This window comes from Manis javanica, chromosome 13 (genome assembly GCF_040802235.1).
Source record: "Manis javanica isolate MJ-LG chromosome 13, MJ_LKY, whole genome shotgun sequence".
Classification (NCBI taxonomy): Eukaryota; Metazoa; Chordata; class Mammalia; order Pholidota; family Manidae; genus Manis; species Manis javanica.
Window position 1 is genome coordinate 65,373,392 of NC_133168.1, and position 24,174 is coordinate 65,397,565.

At 40.0% G+C, this 24,174-nt stretch overlaps 1 long non-coding RNA gene across 1 annotated transcript; it reads right to left on the reverse strand.

The window, feature by feature from the left end:
- LOC140845831 (uncharacterized) lies at positions 1-23,875 on the reverse strand. Its single transcript, XR_012124732.1, has 4 exons — positions 22,535-23,875; positions 16,792-16,991; positions 1,677-1,890; positions 1-610 (listed from the first exon to the last, which is right to left on the reverse strand). It is a non-coding gene; the product is annotated as an uncharacterized lncRNA (long non-coding RNA).
- Positions 23,876-24,174: the final 299 nt, after the last annotated feature.

The following is a 24,174-nucleotide window of genomic DNA, read 5'->3' on the forward strand; positions in this document are numbered from 1 at the left end:
TGTGCCCTGATTGTCACATTCTGAGCGTATAGGGGAAATTAGGAGGGGAAATTGAAGTGGGGCAAGGCTTATCCATTTTCCCAGATGATTTTTGACTTACAGAATGTTTCCCCACAGCATATGTATAAACAGCAAGCATTCTGAGTGTACTTTTAATTCAAACCAATCGTCATAAGCCCCGGCCTCGCGGACCCCGCGGACTGCTGCGGAGCTGACCCAGCCCGGCCGCACAGGGGCGCTGCCGCGCTTCGGGGACACCGGGGACGCCCCGCGCAGCTCCGGGGGCAAGTCCGGGGCGCTGCGGCCGGGGAGGCAGCGCTGCCTTCTCGCGACGCGAGGCCGCCGCCACGCGCTCTGCAGTCTTCGGGAAGAGTGGGGACCCCTCTCCAGATGGAAACGACCCCGAAGCCATCCCGCCTCATCTTCGTCTCCGTCGGCTCACGTTTACTGAGCCCTAGGGCATCGCTCTTCCCGGCCGCAAGTAGAGGACATTGGCCAACACGTGGGGAGGCGTCCGGAGCGGCTCCGCTTTGACAGGCAGTTCTCGCAGGTGGCTGCTCCTGTGGACTTCATCCCGAGTCACAGGCTGTCCGCCGGAGGTCAGTCTGGCCTGTACAGGACATGTTTTGTTTACCTTGTACTGTTTCTTCAGTGGTTTAAAAGAGATGTCAATAATTTAGAATGAAAAGAGTCACAGAGTCCCAATCTTTCATGTCTTAAAAAACAGCTATTACTTGCAGCAATGGCCCCAAATTCTACAGGGCAGCCGTGGGGCTGGGCTGGGCTGGGGCTCCTCAGTTCAGCCCAGACCCCACTGGCCAGCCTGGCCTCTTTAGGGACTTGCCTGGTCTCCCTACAGTCCCCAGATGCAACTTGCCTTAGGTTTCCCTGAAGGACACTCCCTTCTCAGACCGGGCTGTGTGGGGGTGGTGGTGAGGGTCAGCCACTTCTTCCCCATGACTGTTCATCCTTGTCACTGTCTTTTGCCACAGTCCTGAGTGGACTCCTATCCCCAAGTATCCCCGACTTTCACCTCCCGCCCCCTGGTCCTCTGTAATACCCGATGTCAACCCATATATGGTCCTTTGACTAAGCCAGGGACTCTCCTCTCAGACTCGGTGTGTAAACCCCACCATAGTCAGCAGGGAAACAGGTTCAGAGCAGCAAAGCTGTCCGCAGTCAGAGGAACTGGGAGGTGTTGGTAGAGAGACGCAGGCCCTGGTCCCCCCACACCCTCTGAAACTCTCTCTCAGTTGCAGCAAACAGCTTTCTTCTTTTGAGAGCCACCCAAGGAGCCAGCTACGCCCGCGGTGACCCTGCCCAGCGTCACACGTGAACCGGGTCAGAGTGGAATAAAACAGGAATGAAAAGGCAAGGGGGCAGGGCAAGGAAATGTGGCTAAGAGGGCAGGAGCAGGGTCCCACACAGGGCAGGCCCGGAGAGAAGGGAAGGAGACGCTGATTGCTTTCACACGTTACCTACCCGTGGTACAGGCACAGGCAGTAAGTTCTGTGAATTCTGTCCTGGGGCACGTGGCCACTCAGAAAATGCCATTTGGTGAAGAAATTCACCAACTACTGTCATTTAGCCCTCCTGGATGTGTAATTCAAAAACAAATAAACACAGAAATTGGCTTTTTTTCTCCAAGGAAGTTGAGTATGTTTTGGATCACTTACTGTCTTTCTCTACAGTAGATGGGCTTCCTAGATGCTCACTCGTCTTTTTCTTCTTCCTCGTGTACATACAGCTACATTGTGTTTCCCAGCCTCCCTTGCAGTTGCTAGTGGTCATGTGTCTGGGCTTTAGCCAGCAGAATGTGAGAGGAAGTAAAGCTGGCACATCCAGCTCTGGCCCATAAAACCTCTGGCGTTCTTTTTCCTTCTTTGTGACCTGGGAAGAGTTTGAAGAGAGCACAGGTTGGAAATTTGCCTATCTCCCTGTAAAATTATTTTGCATGTAGCATTTTATAGGGTTATATCCCTCCTCTACCAGCAGGGGGCAAATTATTTAATGTTTCTGTGCCTTAGTTTTTCTTATCTGCAAGTTGGGAATATTGATAGTGATGACTGCTTGGGAAAATTGGAAATAAAAGTAAGACATTCTATGCTTATAATTCAAGATGGTCCTTTTGCATTGATCAGTAAATCATATATATTTTTCACACACACACACACACACACACATATATATATATATATATATATATATATATATACAAACCTACTTCCTCTTCTTTAATAGCTGCATAGAATTTTACAGTATGCTTCTTTTTTTTAAATTGGAGCCTAAAGGTCATTGAAGTACTTTCCATACTACTGCATCAAGTCCAAGACCTGGATTAAGCCCCCCTGTCTCCCTAAAGCATCCATTGTATGTGATGGGTTAAATTCCTTCTTAAGGCTCTAGGATGATAGTATGTGACATCCTTGAAAGACTTGAGAAATAGGCACTCAGGTCATTTTCTGTGTTCAGTGATTCACATAAGAAATACCACTTGCGAAAGTCAGACACACATGGCTTCCTGCCTAAAGCAATCTACAGATTCAATGCAATCCCTATCAAAATATTGACAGCATTCTTCAATGAACTGGAACAAATAGTTCTAAAATTCATGTGGAACCACAAAAGACCCCAAATAGCCAAAGCAATCCTAAGAAGGAAGAATAAAGCAGGGGTGATCTCGCTCCCCAATTTCAAGCTCTACTACAAAGCCACAGTAATCAAGACAATTTGGTACTGGCACAAGAATAGACCCACAGACCAGTGGAACAGACTAGAGAGTCCAGATATTAACCCAAGCATATATAGTCAATTAATATATGATAAAGGAGGCATGGATATACAATGGGGAAATGGCAGCCTCTTCAACAACTGATGTTGGCAAAACTGGACAGCTATATGTAATTGAATGAAACTGGATTACTGTCTAACTCCATACACAAAAGTAAATCCGAAATGGATCAAAGACCTGAAAGTAAGTCATGAAACCATAAAACTCTTAGAAGAAAATATAGGCAAAAATCTCTTGAATATAAATATGAACAACTTTTTCATGAACATATTTCTCCAGCAAGGGAAACAAAAGCAAACATGAACAAGTGGGACTATATCAAATTAAAAAGCTTCTGTACAGCAAAGGACACCATCACTAGAACAAAAAGGCATCCTATAGTATGGGAGAATATATTCATAAATGACGTATCTGATAAAGGGTTGACATCCAGGATATATAAAGAGCTCAAGTGCCTCAACAAAAAAAGAAATAACCAGAATATAAAATGGGCAGAGGATCTGAACAGACACTTCTCCAAAGAAGAAATTCAGATGGCCAACAGGCACATGAAAAGATGCTTCACATCACTAATTATCAGGGAAATGCAAATTAAAACCACAATGAGATATCACCTCACACCAGTTAAGATGGCCAACATCCAAAAGACAAACAACAACAATGCTAGCAAGGATGCGGAGAAGGGGGAACCCTCCTACACTGCTGGTGGGAATGTAAACTAGTTCAAACATTGTGGAAAGCATTATGGAGGTTCCTCAAAAAACTAAAAATAGAAATACCATTTGACCCAGGAATTCCACTCCTAGGAATTTACCCTAAGAATACAAGATCCCAGATTCAAAAAAGACACATGCACCCCTATGTTTATTGCAGCACTTTTTACAACAGCCAAGAAATGGAAGCAACCTAAGTGTCCATCAGTAGATGAATAGATAAAGCAGATGTGGTACATATACATAATGGAATATTATTCAGCCATAAGAAGAAAACAAATCCTACCATTTGCAACAACATGGATGGAGCTAGAGGGTATTATGTTCAGTGAAATAAGCCAGGCAGAGTAAGACAAGTATCAGATAATATCACTCATCTATGGAGTATAACAATAAGGCAAAAACTGAAGGAACCAAACAGCAGCAGACTCACAGAACCCAAGAATGGACTAACAGTTACCAAAGGGAAAGGGACTGGGGAGGGTGGGTGGGAAGGGAGAGATATGAGGATCAAGGGGCAATATGATTAGCACACATAATGAAGTGGGGGACACGGGTCAGGAAGTATAGCACAGAAAAGACAAGTAGTGACTATAGCATCTTACTATGCTGATGGACAGTGACTGTATTGGTGTATGTAGTGGGGACTTGATAATGAGGGGAAATCTAGTAACCACAATGTTGCTCATGTGATTGTATATCAATGATACCTTTAAAAAACAATAATAATAAAAAACAAAACAAAAAAATCTTCATGTAGTCTCTAGATAAGAGTCTATATATGAATTGGGATCATTCTATTGTTTTTCCACAGATGTCTTTCTGTATCTATTTTCTTGATTAAAAGTCCTTTAAGTTTAAGAAAAAACAAAGTCAGACAGAGCTGGGGATGGTCACCCTTCTTTGCTTAAGGATTCCCTCAAATTTCTCAGTTCCTTCCTTTCTAATAAGCTATCAATCCTGTGACTGTTTACCTTCCTCATAAAACTCTTCCTCTATTAACAAATGAGATCAGTGTCCTCTGGATAGATACATTATCACATACATACATTTGCTGGGAAAGAATTTGGCTCAGGGACATGGGGAAGTCAGAGTGGAAGGAATTCACTAACGGGAGAATAGCAGGGAATGGCAGCCACCTTGCAGGGAGCAGAGAGCAAGGAAGAACAGAGGGAGGAAAGGGAGGCTCACTGAATTCCTGCTTGCCACAGGGCAGATCCCCAGCCAACTCTTAAGGCCAGGGTCACCTGCCGCCTGGTGTCCACTTGAATCTGCACAGCACAGGAACACAATCTCTACAACCCCAGGATCTGGGGGAGTCACAGAGCTGGATGGAGTGAGATTGTGTTTTAGGGACTTCCCAAAGGCAAAGAAAGGAGGTTTAGGCTTCTAAAGAGCATGACTGGAGGTGGAGCCAAGATGGCAGCGTGAGTAGGACAGTGGGAATCTCCTCCCAAAAACATATATATTTTTTTGAAAATACAACAAATACAACTAATCCTAAAAGAGAGACCAGAAGACACAGGACAACAGCCAGACTGCATCCACACCTGTGAGAACCCAGCGTCTGGTGAAAGGGGTAAGATACAAGCCGCAGCCCAGCGAGACCCAAGGCTCCTCACCCCAGCTCCTGGCGGGAAGAGAGGAGTAGAAGCGGGGAGGGACAGGGAGCCCAGGACTGCTGAACACCCAGCCCCAGCCATCCGCACCAGAGCGCACACACAGTGTATGCGTGTAGTCCTGGACACTTGGGAAACAAGACAGTAAGACCTTTGAGCAGGTCCCAAAGCCAGCACCCCTGTGACAAAGAAAAGTGAGTGCTTTTTGAAACTCTTAAAGGGACAGGGACCCCACAGCTGGATGGAAGCATCCTGGGTCACAGTCCAGCAGCTGAAAATTTCAGGGAACTCCAGGTGCACTAACTCCCTGTGCAACAGCTCTGAGACCCCTCATGGAGGTAAACAGCCAAACAGCCCCCCATCCATTACCCCTCTGGGGCCCCGTGATAGCAGAGCAGTAGCCTGAGGCTGGGCACACCCACAGCAAGGGAGCTTCCTCCATACCTGCTGGGCAAGATACAGAGACCCAGTCTACACACAATTGCCCAACACAAGCCACTAGGGGTCGCAGTTGTACCAGTAAAGAAAGGCCAGGAGGAAGTGGAAAGTCTTGGCTCTCCCAGCTGACAGACGAGTCAATAGCTCACCATTGCACCTGTCAACATAAAAAGGCAAAAAAATTTGATCCAGACAAGACTAACCCAGACAGCTTCAACATCTTCTACATCTTCCCCTGAGAAGGAACCTGGGAGATAGATTTAACCAGTCTTCCTGAAAAAGAATTCAAAACAAAAGTCATAACCATGCTGATGGACTTGCAGAGAAATATGCAAGAACTAAGGAGGGAGAATACAGAAATAAAACAATCTCTGGAAGGACTTCAAAACAGAATGGGAGAGATGCAAGAGACCATTAATGGACTAGAAAATACAGAACAGGAACACAGAGAAGCTGATGCAGAGAGAGATAAAAGGATCTCCAGGAATGAAAGAATTTTAAGAGAACTGTGTGACCAATTGAAATGGAACACTATCCACATTATAGGGGTACCAGAAGAAGAAGAGAGAGAAAAAGGGATAGAAAGTGTCTTTGAAGAAATAATTGCTGAAAACTTCCCCAAACTAGGGGAGGAAATGGCCTCTCAGACCACAGAGGTACACAGAACTCCCATGACAAGGGATCCAAGGAGGGCAAAACCAAGACACATAATAATTAAAATGGCAAAGATCAAAGACAAGGACAAAGTATTAAAGGCAGCCAGAGAGAAAAAAAAAAGGTCACCTACAAAGGAAAACCCATCAGGCTGTCATCAGACTTCTCAACAGAAACCCTACAGGCCAGAAGAGAATGGCATGATATACTTAATGCAATGAAACAGAAGGGCCTTGAACCAAGAATACTGTATCCAGCATGATTATCATTTAAATATGAAGGAGAGATTGAACAATTCCCAGACAAACAAAAGTTGAGGGAATTTGCCTCCCACAAACCACCTCTACAGGGCATCCTACAGGGACTGCTCTAGATGGGAGCACTTCTAAAAAGAGCACAGAACAAAACACCCAACATATGAAGAAGGGAGGAGGAGAAATAAGAAGGGAGAGAAATAAAGAATCATCAGACCATGTTTATAATAGCTCAATAAGTGGGTTAAGTTAGACAGTAAGATAGTAAAGAAGCTAACCTTGAACCTTTGGTAACCACAAACTTAAAGCCTGCAATGGTAATAAGTACATACGTTTCAATAATCACCCTAAATGTAAATGGACTGAATGCATCAATCAAAACACACAGAGTAATAGAATGGATAAAAAAGCAAGATCCATCCATATGCTGCTTACAAGAGACTCACCTCAAACCCAAAGACATGCACAGACTTAAAGTCAAGGGATGGAAAAAGATATTTCATGCAAACAACAGAGAGAAGAAAGCAGGTGTTGCAATTCTGGTATCAGACAAAACAGGCTTCAAAATAAAGAAAGTAACAAGAGACAAAGAAGGACATTACATAATGATAAAGGGCTCAGTCCAACAAGAGGATATAACCATTATAAATATATATGCACCCAATACAGGAGCACCAACATACCTGAAACAAATACTAACAGAACTAAAGGAGGAAATAGAATGCAATGCATTCATTCTAGGAGACTTCAACACACCACTCACTCCAAAGGACAGATCCACCAGACAGAAAATAAGTAAGGACACAGAGGCACTGAACAACACATGAGAACAGATGGACCTAATAGACATCAACAGAACTCTACATCCAAAAGCAACAGGATACACATTCTTCTCAAGTGCACATGGAACATTCTCCAGAATAGATCACATACTAGGCCACAAAAAGAGCCTCAGTAAATTCCAGAAGATAGAAATCCTACCAACCAACTTTTCAGACCACAAAGGCATAAAACTAGAAATAAACTGTACAAAGAAAGCAAAAAGGCTCACAAACACATGGAGGCTTAACAACACGCTCCTAAATAATCAATGGATCAATGACCAAATCAAAATGGAGATCCAGCAATATATGGAAACAAACGACAAGAACAACACTAAGCCCCAACTACTGTGGGACACAGCAAAAGCAGTCTTAAGAGGAAAGTATATAGCAATCCAGGCATATTTAAAGAAGGAAGAACAATGCCAAATGAATGGTCTAATGTCACAATTGTCGAAATTGGAAAAAGAAGAACAAATGAGGCCTAAGGTCAGCAGACAGAGGGACATAATAAAGATCAGAGAAGAAATAAATAAAATTGAGAAGAATAAAACAATAGCAAAAATCTATGAAACCAAGAGCTGGTTCTTTGAGAAAATAAACAAAATAGATAAGCTTCTAGCCAGACTTATTAAGAGGAAAAGAGAGTCAACACACATCAACAGAATCAGAAATGAGAAAGGAAAAATCATGACGCACTCCACAGAAATACAAAGAATTATTAATGAGTACTATGAAAACCTATACGCTAACAAGCTGGGAAACCTAGGAGAAATGGACAACTTCCTAGAAAAATACAACCTTCCAAGACTGACCGAGAAAGAAACAGAAAATCTAAAGAGACCAATTACCAGCAATGAAATTGAAGCAGTAATCAAAAAACTACCAAAGAACAAAACCCCAGGCCAGATGGATTTACCTCGGAATTTTATCAGACATACAGAGAAGACATAATACCCATTCTCCTTAAAGTTTTCCAAAAAATAGAAGAGGAGGGAATACTCTCAAACTCATTCTATGAAGCCAAGATCACCCTAATACCAAAACCAGGCAAAGACCCCACCAAAAAAGAAAACTACAGACCAATATCCCTGATGAACATAGATGCAAAAATACTCAACAAAATATTAGCAAACCGAATTCAACAGTATATCAAAAGGATCACACACCATGACCAAGTGGGATTTATCCCAGGGATGCAAGGATGGTACAACATTCAAAAATCCATCAACATCATCTACCACATCAACATAAAGAAAGACAAAAACCACATGATCATCTCCATAGATGCTGAAAAAGCATTCGATAAAATTCAACATCCATTCATGATAAAAACTCTCAACAAAATGGATATAGAGGGCAAGTACCTCAACATAATAAAGGCCATATATTATAAACCCACAGCCAACATCATACTGAACAGTGAGAAGCTGAAAGCTTTTCCTCTGAGATGGGGAACAAGACAGGGATGCCCACTCTCCCCACTGTTATTCAACATAGTACTGGAGGTCCTAGCCACGGCAATTAGACAAAACAAAGAAATACAAGGAATCCAGATTGGTAAAGAAGAAGTTAAACATCACTATTTGTAGATCACATGATATTGTACATAAAAAACCCTAAAGACTCCAGTCCGAAACTACTAGAGCTAATATTGGAATTCAGCAAAGTTGCAGGATACAAAATTAACACACAGAAATCTGTGGCTTTCCTATGCACTAACAAAAACTAATAGAAAGAGAAATCAGGAAGACAATTCCATTCACAATAGCATCAAAAAGAATAAAGTACCTAGGAATAAACCTAACCAAAGAAGTGAAGACCTATACCTTGAAAACTATAAGACACTCTTAAGAGAAATTAAAGAGGTTACTAACAAAAGGAACCTCATCCCATGCTCTTGGCTAGGAAGAATTAATATCATCAAAATGGCCATCCTGCCCAAAGCAATATACAGATTCAATGCAATCCCTATCAAACTACCAACAGCATTCTTCAATGAACTGGAACAAATAGTTCAAAAATTCATATGGAAACACCAAAGACCCCAAATAGCTAAAGCAATCCTGAGAAGGACGAATAAGGTGGGGGGGATCTCACTCCCCAACTTCAAGCTCTACTACAAAGCCACAGTAATCAAGACAATTTGGTACTGGCACAAGAACAGAGCCACAGACCAATGGAACAGAATAGAGACTCCAAACATTAACCCAAACATATATGGTCAACTAATATTCGATAAAGGGGCCATGGACATACAATGAGGAAATAACAGTCTCTTCAACAGATGGTGCTGGCAAAACTGGACAGCTACATGTAAGAGGATGAAACTGGATCACTGTCTAAGCCCATACACAAAAGTAAATTAGAAATGGATCAAAGACTGGAATGTAAGTCATGAAACCATAAAACCCTTAGAAAAAATCATAGGCAAAAATCTCTTAGACATAAACATGAGTGACCTCTTCTTGAACATATCTCCCTGGGCAAGGGAAACAAATGCAAAAATGAACAAATGGGACTATATCAAGCTGAAAAGCTTCTGTACAGCAAAGGACACCATCAATAGAACAAAAAGGTACCCTACAGTATGGGAGAATATATTCATAAATGACAGATCCGATAAAGGGTTGACATCCAAAATACATAAAGAGCTCACACACCTCAACAAACAAATAGCAAATAATCCAATTAAAAAATGGCATAGGAACTGAATAGACAGTTCTCTAAAGAAGAAATTTGGATGGCCAACAGACACATGAAAAGATGCTCCACATCGCTTGTCATCAGAGAAATGTAAATTAAAACCACAGTGAGATATCATCTCACACCAGTAAGGATGGCTACCATCCAAAAGACAAACAACAACAAATGTTGGCGAGGTTGTGGAGAAAGGGGAACCCTCCTACACTGCTGGTGGGAATGTAAATTAGTTCAACCATTGTGGAAAGCAGTATGGAGGTTCCTCAAAATGCTCAAAATAGAAATACCATTTGACCCAGGAATTCCACTCCTAGGAATTTACCCTAAGAATGCAGCACTCCAGTTTGAAAAAGACAGATGCACCCCTATTTTATTGCTACACTATTTACAATAGCCAAGATATGGAAGCAACCTAAATGTCCATCAGTAGATGAATGGATAAAGAAGATTGGTACATATACACAATTGAATATTACTCAGCCATAAGAAAAAAACAAATCCTACCATTCACAACAACATGGATGGAGCTGGAGGCTATTATGCTCAGTGAAATAAGCCAGGCGGAGAAAGACAAGTACCAAATGATTTCACTCATATGTGGAGTATAAGAACAAAAGAAAACTGAAGGAACAAAACAGCAGCAGAAGCACAGAACCCAAGAATGGACTAATAGTTACCAAAGGGAAAGGGACTTGAGAGGACAGGTGGGAAGGGAGGGATAAAGGTGAGAAAAAAAGAAAGGGGGCATAACGATTAGCATGTATAGTGTGGCGGGGGCATGGGGAGGGCTGTGCAACACAGAGAAGACAAGTAGTGATTTTAGAGCATCTTACTATGTTGATGGACAGTGACTGTGAACAGGGATGTGGGGGGGACTTGGTGAAGGGGGGAGCCTAGTAAACATAATGTCCTTCATGTAATTATAGGTTAATGATACCAAAATAAAAAAAATTAAAAAAGAGCATGACTGTACAGTTGCAGTCCTGTCCAAGTTACCCAGGTGATGGGAATTTGCACACCCAAATCAGAGCTCTCAGCAGCCCCTCCCTACTTCTCTGAAGTAGGACAGAGACAGAGTGAAGGCTTATACTCAAGTCTGTAGAATAGAATGAAATAGCAAAATAACAAAGACACTACCCACTGGAAGAGACAAAATGTAGTAAGTTTGGCAATAAGTCTTTATTTAAGACAAAAAGGTGCACACTCGAAGAAAGGGGAGTATGGGCAACCTCGGAGAGGAAGCGCCCTTAAGGGTTTAGGGTTTGGGATTTATGGAGCTTTTAGGCTACGAGTCCGCATAAGGCATGGTGTATACAGGTGATTCATACTTCTTCTGAAGTTTTGTCTTAAGAATAGGGTTATTTAGATGACTGTGAGTCTGGATCTCAGCATTCGTTATCCACATAGGTTCATTTATACTCTGGAGGTCTATCTTCTGTCCTGGTTACGAGGTTACTTAATTGACTAAGGGGTTGGCAGAAGAGGAAGAACAGAATATAAATTAAGTTAAAGAATAAGCTGGGCCTCTTTTGAAGGCTGTTGATTTTTCGATGGCATGATCTAATTGGTACAGTGAAGACATGGGCTGTGCTCTGATACTTTTCTTTATCTGGGGAACTGTTTTTCATCTGGACACTATCCCGACATTCCAAGGCATTCCTGGATTTTGAACCTTGAACTAATTAACTAATGAACTCTGTGAGGACTTTCTGGCTTTCTGGTTTTATTTTGTTAACTCTTTGAGTCCCTTTCGGTGGGCTTTACTGGCTTCATTCTCTCTCCACGGTGCTCATGTCTGTCTTTCTGCCTAACACATGCATATATACATACTGTAGGGGAGAAAACCCACCCTCTTAGGTTCTGTGACTGGGGCTCTGGAAATTAAACCGACAAAAGTCAGATTAACAAGAGAAAAATCAGGCTTTATTAACTTGTTCGGTGCAATGCCCATGAAAGAAACTCAGTGATAAGTAACTTAAAGGGGTGGTTACAATCTGTGGCTTTATATAGCATTTTAACAAAGAATAATAAATCCATAGAAGTGATAAGACAAATAAAAAAGCATTTAGGCTTTTAGAAGTGGCAAACTGAGGGAGGGTATATAAGGGTTGTTTTAGGAAGGTGTGTTATGTAGATTCTGTCTCTGGGCTGATAAGATTCTGGTGATAAAAAGTCATTCTGCCCTTGCTGGTACTGCGAGGGCACATTTCTCATGGGAAATTTTATTTCCTTCTTTCAGGTAGAAAGGGGGAGATCAGAGGGCCCTTCCTACATCTATATCTTCCAGTATCTTCTGCTCAAAATAATCCTTATGTTGAAGTGGTGTATTCTGGGGAGGCACATTCTTTTCTCCTGCAATGCATACAAGGTAGACTACCATTGCTATCTGTAATATTAGCTTTTACTGTTAATAATTTCATCTAATATTTATTAAGCACATTTTATGTGCCAGGCACTGTGCTGAGCATGTCACATAAACTGTTTCATTTAATTCTTCCTATGATTCTATGAGGCTCAAAGAGGCTAAGTAAACCTGGTACCCAGAGTGCCACACCTAGTAACTGGGAACGGACCAAGAATCTAATTCAACTCTATACCACTGCAGATACTTCTGGTCCTTCACAGCCTCACCACTACTATTGAGCTAAACTCCACCAAGAATTGGAGTGAAGTTATCTTTACTGTGTCTGAATTTTGCTGTGCCAAGCACCTCTAAAACTAAAAGACTGAGTGTTATCCATCTTAACTTGTTTTCTCTGAGGGGTGAGGAAGATCTTTTACGCACAATGGGCTCTTAAATCCATTTGAATGATGACTCTGCAGGCTTTATAACCCTGACAGCAGTTGGGACCATAGTCCAGTAGTCTGGGCTGCTCGATAAAGCCCTGTCAAAATGATTGCTGATGGCTTGTTTTCTTTCCTTTGCTGGAGTATTTATAGAAGAACTTTTAGCAAGCTCCAAAATGTAATACTCTCCAGAGGTACTTTCTGGACCTTGAAACTATGTCCTGTAAAGAGAAAAAAATTGCTAGGATTTTGAATAATGCTCAAATCTTCATGTGTAAGTATCTCTCAGAGAACTCAGCTATGTGTACTTGAATCCTGTATTAATCCTATTCAATTCTACCACTCTTTTAAATAAGTTATTAACATATTTAAATAAATGCTGACTAAAGTAAAAAAATTTTAATCATTTTGGTAATTCTACTGCCAAATTGTTGAATTACTTAAAACTCTTCTCAGAAACTAAGATCCAAATAGGAAATTCAGAAACCATGTAGTCCAATACCATTATTTCCAGAATAAGACAGGTACAGAGAAAAGAGTGAATTTGCCTGAGATCACAAAGCTAGTCTTTGTCTTAATTATAAGTAAACAAATCAGACTCAATGACTGTAATAGATGTTTTTAGATATGGTTGCCTTTTACTGAATATATTGCCTTTTGGGGGTATGCCAATGCCTGGACAAATATAAGCACAATTAAAAGTGCTCAAGAAATGTTTACTGAGTTGGACAATGTATCAAAAATATAATGTATTTCAAGGTACAATATTTGCTTTTATCAGTTACTGATCCAAATAATTTTCAAAAATAACAATGCACATGCACTGTTAAAGAAACATTGTTCCAAACAGAGTTAAGCAGTCAAGGGAGACTTTGTTCAAGACTACTGCAATAGAGGAGAGAGAGCGAGAGAGCTCAACTCTGCTGAAACCAAATGGGATCATTTTCAAATGCTGGGGTGAGCTAGTGAACAAGTACTGGGGGACGGTGGTGGAGATGTAGGTCAATGTGAGTGGGCCATCTGGGTTTGCTGTTAGGTCCCTAGTTTCCACAAAGACTAAGAAACAGGGGTACTGTCTTCTTGATGATTACGTTTCAGAGGAATGGCTCCCAGGTCCTTGAGAAAGACATTCCTGAATGTGGCAAAGGCTAGAAAAGATTTACATCTCTAAGGGAAAGGGAAATAATTTATGGTGGCAAGTTTTCTAAAGTAAATGCTCTAAATAAAGGGAGGTCGGTGACCTAGAGTCAGGAAGAAGCCTATGTAAAGTTTAGTCAACTTTAGGGAAATGTTAAGGTTGTCTTGGTCAGGACCTCTTGGAAGAGAAGGAAGAATAAACACATAAGTTTACTTTCATTCTCTCCCCAAAACCTGATAAAATGCTAGCAAAAATATTTTTGTTAAGGCTTAAAACAATAGTAATAAACTTTTGGAAACTGGAAAGCAGGTTAAAAGCAGAAACAAACTCCTGGTAGACTGAGATGGTTAATCCCTCAACTGGCTATATGAAAAAAACAAGAAACAAACCAATTTATGTTGCAAAACCCCCCAAAGTGTTTCCAAGGTGTGGATATCAGGAATATCTGGATGCGAAGATCGGGCTAAAAACAGGGTGATTGCTTGAGTGGCAGAAATGAAAGACTCAATTAAATGATCAGAAGATAGATCTGAGGAAATCTAGTGGAAAACAGAACAAAAAACCAAGAAGATATGAAAAAAGGGGAAAGGAAAATATAAGAAAATTAAAGAACTAATCCCTGAAATCAGTTATTAAGAAAAAATTAGAAGAAAAAAATTAAGAAGGAAGAAAAAAGAAAACAGGAAGTTCTAAAAATAGGACCAAGAATAGAGAGGGGAGGAATTAAATAACCAAATAATTCAAGATAATTTGCCAGTAGCTTCCAGATTAAAAGGGCCCCCTGTGTGCCCAACACCATCAGTCAAAAGGTTTCCATACTAAGATGTGTAATTGTTAATTCTTAGAATATTAGGGGCTAAAAGAGATCCTATAAGTTTCCAGATAGGAACAAAATAGGTTGCATTTAAGCCCGAGGAATCAGAATGATGGCAACATTTGAAGGTGAAAAGACAGTGGAGAAATTCCTGAAAATTCTGAAGGAATATTTTTTGAAGAAAAATATTTTCCAATAAAGATTATACCTTTGCAAGCTATCATTTGCATCTGAAGTAAGGCTAAAGAGAATTTTGGATCTAAGTCCCCCAAATTTTACCAGTGTGAAATTTTTCTCAAGAAGTTAATGTGTGCCTCTAAAATAGGGGAATGAGCCAAGAGAGAGATAAAGAGAGGAGAGCACAGAATGTAGGCACAGAGATGTAATCCAGGAAAGAGGGAAGAGGAATTTCTAGGAGAACAAGCAATGTTAATTCCAAGATCACAGGTGTGCCCAAGTTTAAACGGCAAGTTTAGACTATACATACCATATGATCTCACTTCGATGTGGAATATAAAAGAACCAAACTAGTAAAAACATAGAGTAGAATGCTAGTTACCAGGCACTAGTGCATGATGGAGTTGGGAGGTATTGCAACTAATAGATAAATAAGTCTTGGAGATCTAATCCATAGTATAGTGATTATAGTCAACAATATAATATAGTCAACTATACTGTATTATAAACTTCAAAGTGGCTAATAGACTAGATCTTAATTGTTCTCACCACAAAAAAGAAATGATAATTACGTGATGTGGCAGAGATTTTTTGCTAACACTAAGATGGTAATCATATTGCAATGTATAAATGGATCAAAACAACATGTGTACACCTTAAGCTTCTATAATGTCCTATGACAATTATATCTGATTAAAAGTAAGCAAACAAACAGGCTTAAAGATTTGCAGTAGTTTTCATTATAAAGATAAAACGATAGAATCCCTAAGAAGAGATTGAGCTATTTGATGATGATTTAGGGCTTAAATTAAGGGTAAGGTAAGGAACCTGAAAAATTGAGTATACGAATGGGCAATGGCCAGACCACTTATAAAACTAGAACTCTGGCCCATAGTCTGCAGCAACCAAACCAGGAAACCCACCGCTAACAACAGTAACCAGGCCAGGAAGCCAGCCTGCTATCTATAAGTGAGACTTGTAGGAAGTCAGATCACTATCTTTAGCAATGGCCCAGGAAGTCAAACAATAATTACATAACAATCAGCCCTGAACAGCCAGGACTTCATTAATAACAACAGCCTTCTTAATTTTTGTTCCTGCTTCCAATGTAAGACCAAACAGAGAAAGCCAAACATGGATCCCACAGCCAATCACATAGTTCCCCAGCTTCTAGTTAGCTGGCCTACAGCTTCCCTAGGCCAGCAGCTCCATCACGGCACACCTGGAGCCATCCCTTTTTCCACCAGGAAGCTTTCCCGCTCCTGTGCTTATCTTTGAGTTTCTGCCAAAATGCAAGTGATGGTGGCTAACTCTTGCTATTGTGAGCTCTGAATAAATAGCCTTTGCTTATTCTCCTTAGGCTCGTCTTCATTTATTTCCACAAAATCGAGCCAAAAGAGGTAGAGGAAAGCAATTTTTGAATGCATTGAAGAGAAAAAACAACGGTCATCTACAATTAGACATAGCTGTAAGCATCAATTTCATAATCAATGTAAGCATTAAATACTAACACATATTTTTATTTGCTTGAATTGGTGGGGCTTAAAAGTGTATCTAGTCCATTGTAATGCAGGGGATAGAAGCCTCTAAAAACCTTTTTTTTTTTTTAAAAAAAAGCACTACATTTAGGTGACATGATTTGTATATAATAAAATACATCCATTTAAGTGTAGAGTTTAATGAGTTTTGACAAATATATTCATGTGACCAGCACTAAACTCAAGATCACTTCAGCACCCCAAAAAGTTCCCTTGGGCCTCATTTTGGACAGACATCCCTCCACACACCTAGTCCTAGACCACTGTTTTCTGTGCTGTAGAATAGATTTTCGTATGAAAGAACTCCATGTAAATGGAACCGAACCATGCAGTACCACTCTTACCATTTGACATCCTCACCAGCAATGGATGAGTATTAGTCATTTCACATTAGTTCCAGTGAATCTTGTCTTTTAAATTTTAACTCATCTATCAGGTGCCTAAGAGGTGTCTCTTTAGTGTGGTTTTGTTTTGTTTCATGTTCACAGAACACGCTTCTGTTCTATGTTTTCCCTTTAACAGAGAATTGCAGCTCTTTCATTTCCTGGAATGAATGAGAAAGGCTAGGTATCAGCAGACAATACATTTCAGGGTATTATTTCCAAGTGTGGGATTTAAGTTATTGTAGTTGAGTTTAAATGGGGACCTTAGTTAATAATAGCTTCCAGACTTGTTCAAAATAAAAGGCGACAGGTAACCAAAACAGTTTCCATGATCAAGATCCTATGCATCTTTATGAGCCTGCAAAGCTCCCTATACCGCACCCGTCACTCCATGTACTGATCATTCTCCTTCTATAGTCTTCTTTTTTTAAGTCAGGTTATTTTGATATAATTTACAAATGGCAACATCGACCCTTTTTAGCAGTACTACAGTTCAATAAGTTCTGACAAATTTTACATGGTCCTATAACCACCACCACAATGAAAGTAGAGGTTATTCCTGTTACCCCCAAAGTTTCTTTGTTTCCTCTGTCCATCTCTTTCTCCACCTTCAGCTACTGAAACTATTGATCCGATTTTCCTTTACCAAAATGCCACATAATTGTAAGCATACAGTATGTAGCCTTTTCAGATGGGCTTCTTTCACTCAGCCATATATATTTGAGATTCATCCATGTTGTGTATATCAGTAATTTGTTTCCTTGTATTGCTAAGCAGCATGTCACTGCATGAGGATACCACGATTTGTTTATCCATTTATCTGTTGATTAACATTTGAGTAACTTCTGGTTTTAGAAACTATGAAGAAAACAGCTATAAATAGTTGCATATGTCTTTCTGGAATATGTACCTTCATTTCTCTTAGTAGGCCTTTTTCGTTGCACCACACATGGCAACTGTTGTGTTTTCATTTTCACTCAGCTCAAAACACTCTCTAATTTATGTTTTTATTTCTTCTTTGACCCAGGGGTTACTTAAAAGAATGTGACTTGGTTTCCAAATATTTGGAAGTTTTTTTCCAGATAACTTTTTGTAGCGGACTTTTAATTTAATTTTGGTCAGAGAACATGCTTTGTATGACTTGAATTCTGTTCTAGTTTTTGAGACTTCTTTTCTGCACCCAGGATATGATCTATCTTGGTAAGTTATCTGTGTGCACTTGAGAAGAAAGGGTGCCATTCTGCTGTTCTGCAGTGGCGTGTCCCATAAATGTCAATTCGGTCAGTTTGGCTGAGAGAGTTGTTTAAAGTTTCTGTATCCTCACCGAATTTATGTCAACTTGTTTGATCAGTTGTTAAGAAAGGGGTGCTGGGTACTTTAATTATAATTGCAGATTGTTGATTTCTCCTGACAGTTCTATCAGTTTTGTTCCATGTATTTTGAAGAGGTATTATTAGTTGCATAAACATTTAGGATTGTTATGTTCTCTTGATTAATTAACCTTTATCAGTATGAAATAACCTTTTCATCTCTGGAAATATTCTTTGAGGTAAAATCTATTGTGCCTGACATTCATAAAGAAAGTCTAGCTTCAGTTTATTTATTTAATTTTTTGTAGTAATAGTGTGATATATCTTGCTCTACCTTTTTACTTCTAACCTATTTGTGTTTTTATACATAAGGTGAATTTCTTATAGGCAGCATATAGTTGGGTCTTTATTTTTTATCCAATTGGACAATCTCTAACATTTAATTGGCATGTATAGATAATTTACATTTAGCCTGAGTATTGATCCTCATGGAGTTTTCTGGAACTCTTTCTCCATGTTCTATCCCCCACCCTGAGTGGTACTCTGCCACTCAAGTTCCAGCCATTTCAACCTTCCCCAACTTCAGTCTCTTGCCTCAAATAAATAAGATCGCTATGCTCTACTTGGCATCTCCTGCTCTATGATTCATGGTCCAGAAAAGCCTCCAAACAGATAGCCAGGGTGACCACGGGTGTCACCTCACATGTTCCCATTCTCTGAGAGGTCCAGTCCTGTGTTGCTTGTTGTCTAATATCCCAAATATGTTTTGTACAGATTTTTTGTTGTTTATAGTGAGAGGGTAAGTCTAATCCCAGTTATTCAGTCATAGCACAAATGGAAGTATACCTCAATATCTTTTAAAATTAATAAGCAGGCTCAAGAAATCTTGACATATATACTGTCAAATGCTTGTAATAAAGTGATGTAAGTTGATCAAGTGTCAATTTAGTGTAAAATGTTAGAAGTTTGGCAGTATAGTATCCACTTCACTATCACTCCCGGGCTTACTACCCACATCCTAGCACGGGACTCTCTCTCACGGTCATGGGACTTGGCCTCTTCTTATCTCTTGCGCCTTTCTTTATTGCAAGTCCTGGTGCACATGTGTGCACCTAAATACAGCCACTCTCTGGTCAACCTTTTCCAATGCAACTTTTTGATTGCAATTTCAATGCAAGTCAAATGATTTCACTATCAAAGGGTAAACTCTTATAAATTTATAATGTCCTTGCTTTGAAAATTGCTTTGCCTGAACTGCCTTGGTGTACCTGTCCTCTCATTGTCACATTATTATGTAATTAGAGTCCTTTAGAGCAAGGTCCCTAATAAGTCTGCATTTTCTTTCAATCTAAAAAGAGCCAGGAGAAATTTTTTTTTTCTTCACAGAGTACAAATAATTGTTGCTTCATGCAAAGTTTTATCTGGTATGTTTACTCTCCACTCCCCACATCATCTACTTCTTCATTATCATTATTATTTTATAGTAACATTAAAAAAAAGTATTTAAGCTTTACAATTTGTAAACTATATTACATTATTATAATTAACACAATTTTGTGATGAAAGCAATTATTAACTCCTACTCTGTAGAAAATGAAATGGAACTACACAAATGTAATACTTGCCCAAGGTCAGGCACATATTAATAACAGAGCTAATGGCATGTGAACAGAAAGAAATACAATGCTGTTACTGAAATCTTATAAAATCTCATTGTGTCACTTTATAAAATGTTATGTGAAAAGAACAGACTCAAAACTACATACATACTTGTGATTTGGAATTTGCAAAAAAAATATATGTAATAAATATTTCAAAATATTAGTAATAGTAAAAAACGAATAATAATAACAGAGCTAAGACCAAAGGCCAGGTCTTCTGATTCCAAAGCTCACATCACTTTTTCACCATACCACAAAGTCTTTCCTGCAGTCCCTCTTACTTAGCTGTCAACCTGTTTTTTCTCAATTAGTCTTGCCTTCAAAACTGTTGTTTGATGTAATTTGTTTTTTTTTAAATCTCTTTCAACTTCCCTGAAGTTGCCGAGCAGTATTCTTTTTATAAACATGTTAGGAAAATCCCTTTATAAACAGGGTCATAATATAAATGTTCATTGATGCTTCTATCCTGAGAACACATAAGGTTCTTAAAAGCTGTTTGTAAGTCCATTTGTTCATGAGTCCAGAGCATCACTTCTGAATCAGCTTGTGTATCCAGTCACATAAAGTTAGTTTTCCCCCAGAGCACTGTGCATACTGGTGGCATGAGTTCATGATTTGGGGGCTTTCTTGGCTCTCTTATCACTTTCATCGCTCTTCCAAAGCTTTGCACTTTTTAGACATGACGGAGTTAATAATGTTAATAAAGTAATTCCAGAAAGCACATGGACAATCTGGCCTGCAGATGTGGGGGTGTTTAGTCTGCACAATGCTTTATAAAATGTGAATTAGCTGCAAAATTTAAAACCAGGAAGTTTCATGTAAAAATCAGGATTTGAACACTGTCTTGAAAAATCAGAATACCTCGCAATCGTGGGTCCCCAATCCCTCACAGTGATAACCAGCTAGGCTAAGATTTGGCAGCCTAGTATATGCTGAATATGCTCAGGGCATACACTACTCCGTGTGTCACGAGCCTTACTTTTGTCTTGCACTGGCCTCACTTCCCGCATTTACTTTACCTGCCTGAATTGATTTTGGCTGCAGACTCACAAACTCTAGTTGAGACTGAAATACCCATGCACAACCATGGTGCCATCTGTCGGTGAAGTGCAGGGACAGGGGGGCTTTTGCTCTGAAAGAGACTTTTTCAACTGTACGGATGGTGTGAGTTAAATGTTTGTAAGTAGAGAAGCACTTAATATTTATTAAGTATGAATTTGGAGCAGCATAATTACTGCCCATATGCCCCACACCTAGGTAACTGCGATGGACTACAATTCAATTCCTAACCTCGAAAAGGCTTTCAGGAGGAGGTCTAGAAGGTGTGTTAGCATGTGCATGTGAGAATGCACTGTAGGATATAGGAAACGGAGTGGAATTAGCAGTCTGTTTCCTTTGAAGATTCTTCGTGAGATCTAGCATTGCAGGAATTTGTTCATTTAGCTTTTTGGAAGAGGTTTTTCTGCACTGCTACTGAACATGACTTCTCATCACGTAGCAGAAAAAGCACACATTTGAATAATAACAACTCTGCAAGTTAGAAAGGCAGTTGATGATGATCTATGTCAGATTAGAAACAGAGATGATGAAAGATAAAAATTATGCCATAATTTTTCATCGGCTCATGTAGTGCTTCGGGGAGGTTGAAACACATCTCATTAGTTCTGAGAACTTATTTTTTAATTTAGCCCAAGTCAATACATTTTAAAAAGGACTTTCCCTCAGAGGTTCAATAATAAAATGCCACTTGATCAAGTACGGTAGGATTACGTACACAGCTATGTTATTCTAAGACTTCTTGGTCAAGGGCAGACCGTCCATATGGAATATAAGTGTTCCTCAGGTTTAAGGGAGAATAGCAGAAAGCTTTGCCCTAGGCCTCAGCTCTTTGCTTGCCACGGGCTCTCCTCCTATGAATGGGTCAGCCGGTATATTCCTCCAGGATCACATTCCTGCAGGTGATTATTTGTATGGCCTCTCACCTGATATCCATGTACCTCTTTGATTACCTAAGAAGATTTTCATTTGAATTTCCCTTCATCATCTCACCATCCATGAATTCAAAACCCAATTCATCTCCTGTCCCAAATAGAGGATCTTCTAATGCCTCCCACCTGTTAGGGGCATCAGTATCCTCTCAATTCAGTGTAACTACATTTATTAACTGACTCCCGTGGTCACAGTCACTGGGTTTGAAATAACCTGCGGCCCAGTCTCCTTCACTCCTTGTAGCTAGTCTTGATAGCTCTTACTCCATATCATTTGCTTCTCTTCTTCCTTTTCCATGTCCCTTAAACCAAGTTAGTCTAAGGCCTCCTCACTACCACTGAAATCATAATGGAAATCCAGCCTAGGGGTCCCTAAATTAAGCTTTTCTTGAAAACTTTGCCTATAGACTACACCATTAAGTCTGAATGCTTCTGCCTGTCTCATTAAGGCTTTCCATATTCTAACTCTACATATTTTTATTTTGTGTCTCATTTCTCACTAGTCATTCCCTACTCCTTTAGCCTAGTCTTGGTATATAGGTCCACAACAGTCTCTTTGCTGGCACATTTTCCTTTCATGGACATACCCAAGTCAAAGCAGACCTTAGAGGTCTAGTCATAAGCCACCCCCTTTCTAAGACTTGTCTGACTGTTCCTTCCTCTACTTTCCCTCTTCCTGAACTTCTATAATATTGACAGTCTGTGCTATGCAGTTATCACTTATTTATCCATACTTCTTGCTCACCATCATTCAAGAGTGTCAGTTTTGCCTCTTCAACTGACCTATAAACTCATGAGGAGAGACATCACATCGTGCCAAATCTCTGTCTCAGGTTCCTTGCATGTGGGAAATATTGACTGAAAAAAAAAATTGAATGCCATGTTGGTTTACTGGGGATAAGTGAATCAAACACTAGATTTGATTAGGCTTTGACAAGGCTTATCTTACTTTTCAGTATGTACATCCCTCTTGGTCAGGTAAGTTGCATTCTTTAATAAACTTAAATTTAATGAATAGAGGCAATGCTGTAACCTACTTTAAAGTAAAAATTGGTAAAGTAAAAAACAAAACAGAACAGAATGTACTTTAAAAGGCAATGGGGCAAGATATTTGAGACTAGGCCTATTCGAGAAAAATCTAAGATATTTGGGAAAAAAATCATCAAATCTCCTATATTCGTCATATTTCTAAGGCTTCAATACTACCAGCCCATGAGAGAGGAAATCAGGACAATATTGGCTGTAGAAGCTGACAATGGGATTGATTGCCCAAAGGAAGTGACAGGAACCTTCCTCCCACATGAGTACCATGTCATTTTTCCATGAACTCGGCCTGCAGTGATTAAGGATGTGTACTTGAGAATGCTTCCAAAGGTTTGAGCAATCCATCTGGCAAAAGCATCTGACACTATGGGATTTGTTATTGTGGGGCTGGGCCAGCACCAAGACTTATTTAATTGCATTAGTCACCAAGCAGCAGTGCCACTAATCTTAGAGCTTACGGAGTGCCATCTGGCTTGGGTGTTTGAAAGACCAAACAAACAAAGCTGGGGAACTATAAGCTTCTCCCATATTTGCACTGAAGTCTGGCGGTTCTGACCCCGGCTCCCAACAGTCCTGCAGTAAAACTGTAAGGGCCACCTCTATGCCAAGGAGGCATGACTAGAGTCAAAATGGCGAGAATTGAAAGCTTCCGAAGGCTCTTGCCCACCCAAAATACAATTGCCTAGTCATGTGCTAAAGTTTTCCAAATCCTTACCATTAGAGTAATTTCTATATATTTGGACAATGTCTCCAAGAAGTCCCAGTTTAAATACAAATGAATACATAACCTGGAATTAGTTGCCTGTTGACTCCTTAGTTCTCTGCTCCCATCTGTAAGGACTGGCTTGCTTCCTCAGGTTAGGTACTGAAGGAATTGAAGTCAAAGGGGTTGGCTGTTTTGATGGCTTCAAAAATGCAAAAGCTGTGACCTGGAGATACCGGTTCCTGGAAAAAACAGTTACAAGGATGTGTCTTGAGGACATAGCCACAGTAATGAGGGCAAAAAGAAGAATATGGAAGAGGAAGTAAGTTCTTACTTCATGACTTTGCCTATATCTGACCTGTATTGTACCTTCACACACCAGATGTCACTGGACTAATGCCTAGCCACTATTTCGTGAAGCCCTTCAGCTTTGCCAATTGACACATTAGAACCTTACTCAAAACTTCCTCCAAACTTTCTAAAAGTTCAGCCAAGTCAAAACAAGTTAAAAGGCAAGGCAGAGGGGAGGATAAAAACAAAAAGAGCCATTCTGTTTCCAAAAATCTAGCTTCCTTTTTTCATTTGGAATCCCCCTTTCCTGCAAATGTGGCCCTACTGTGGATGCCTTTGTACTTCTA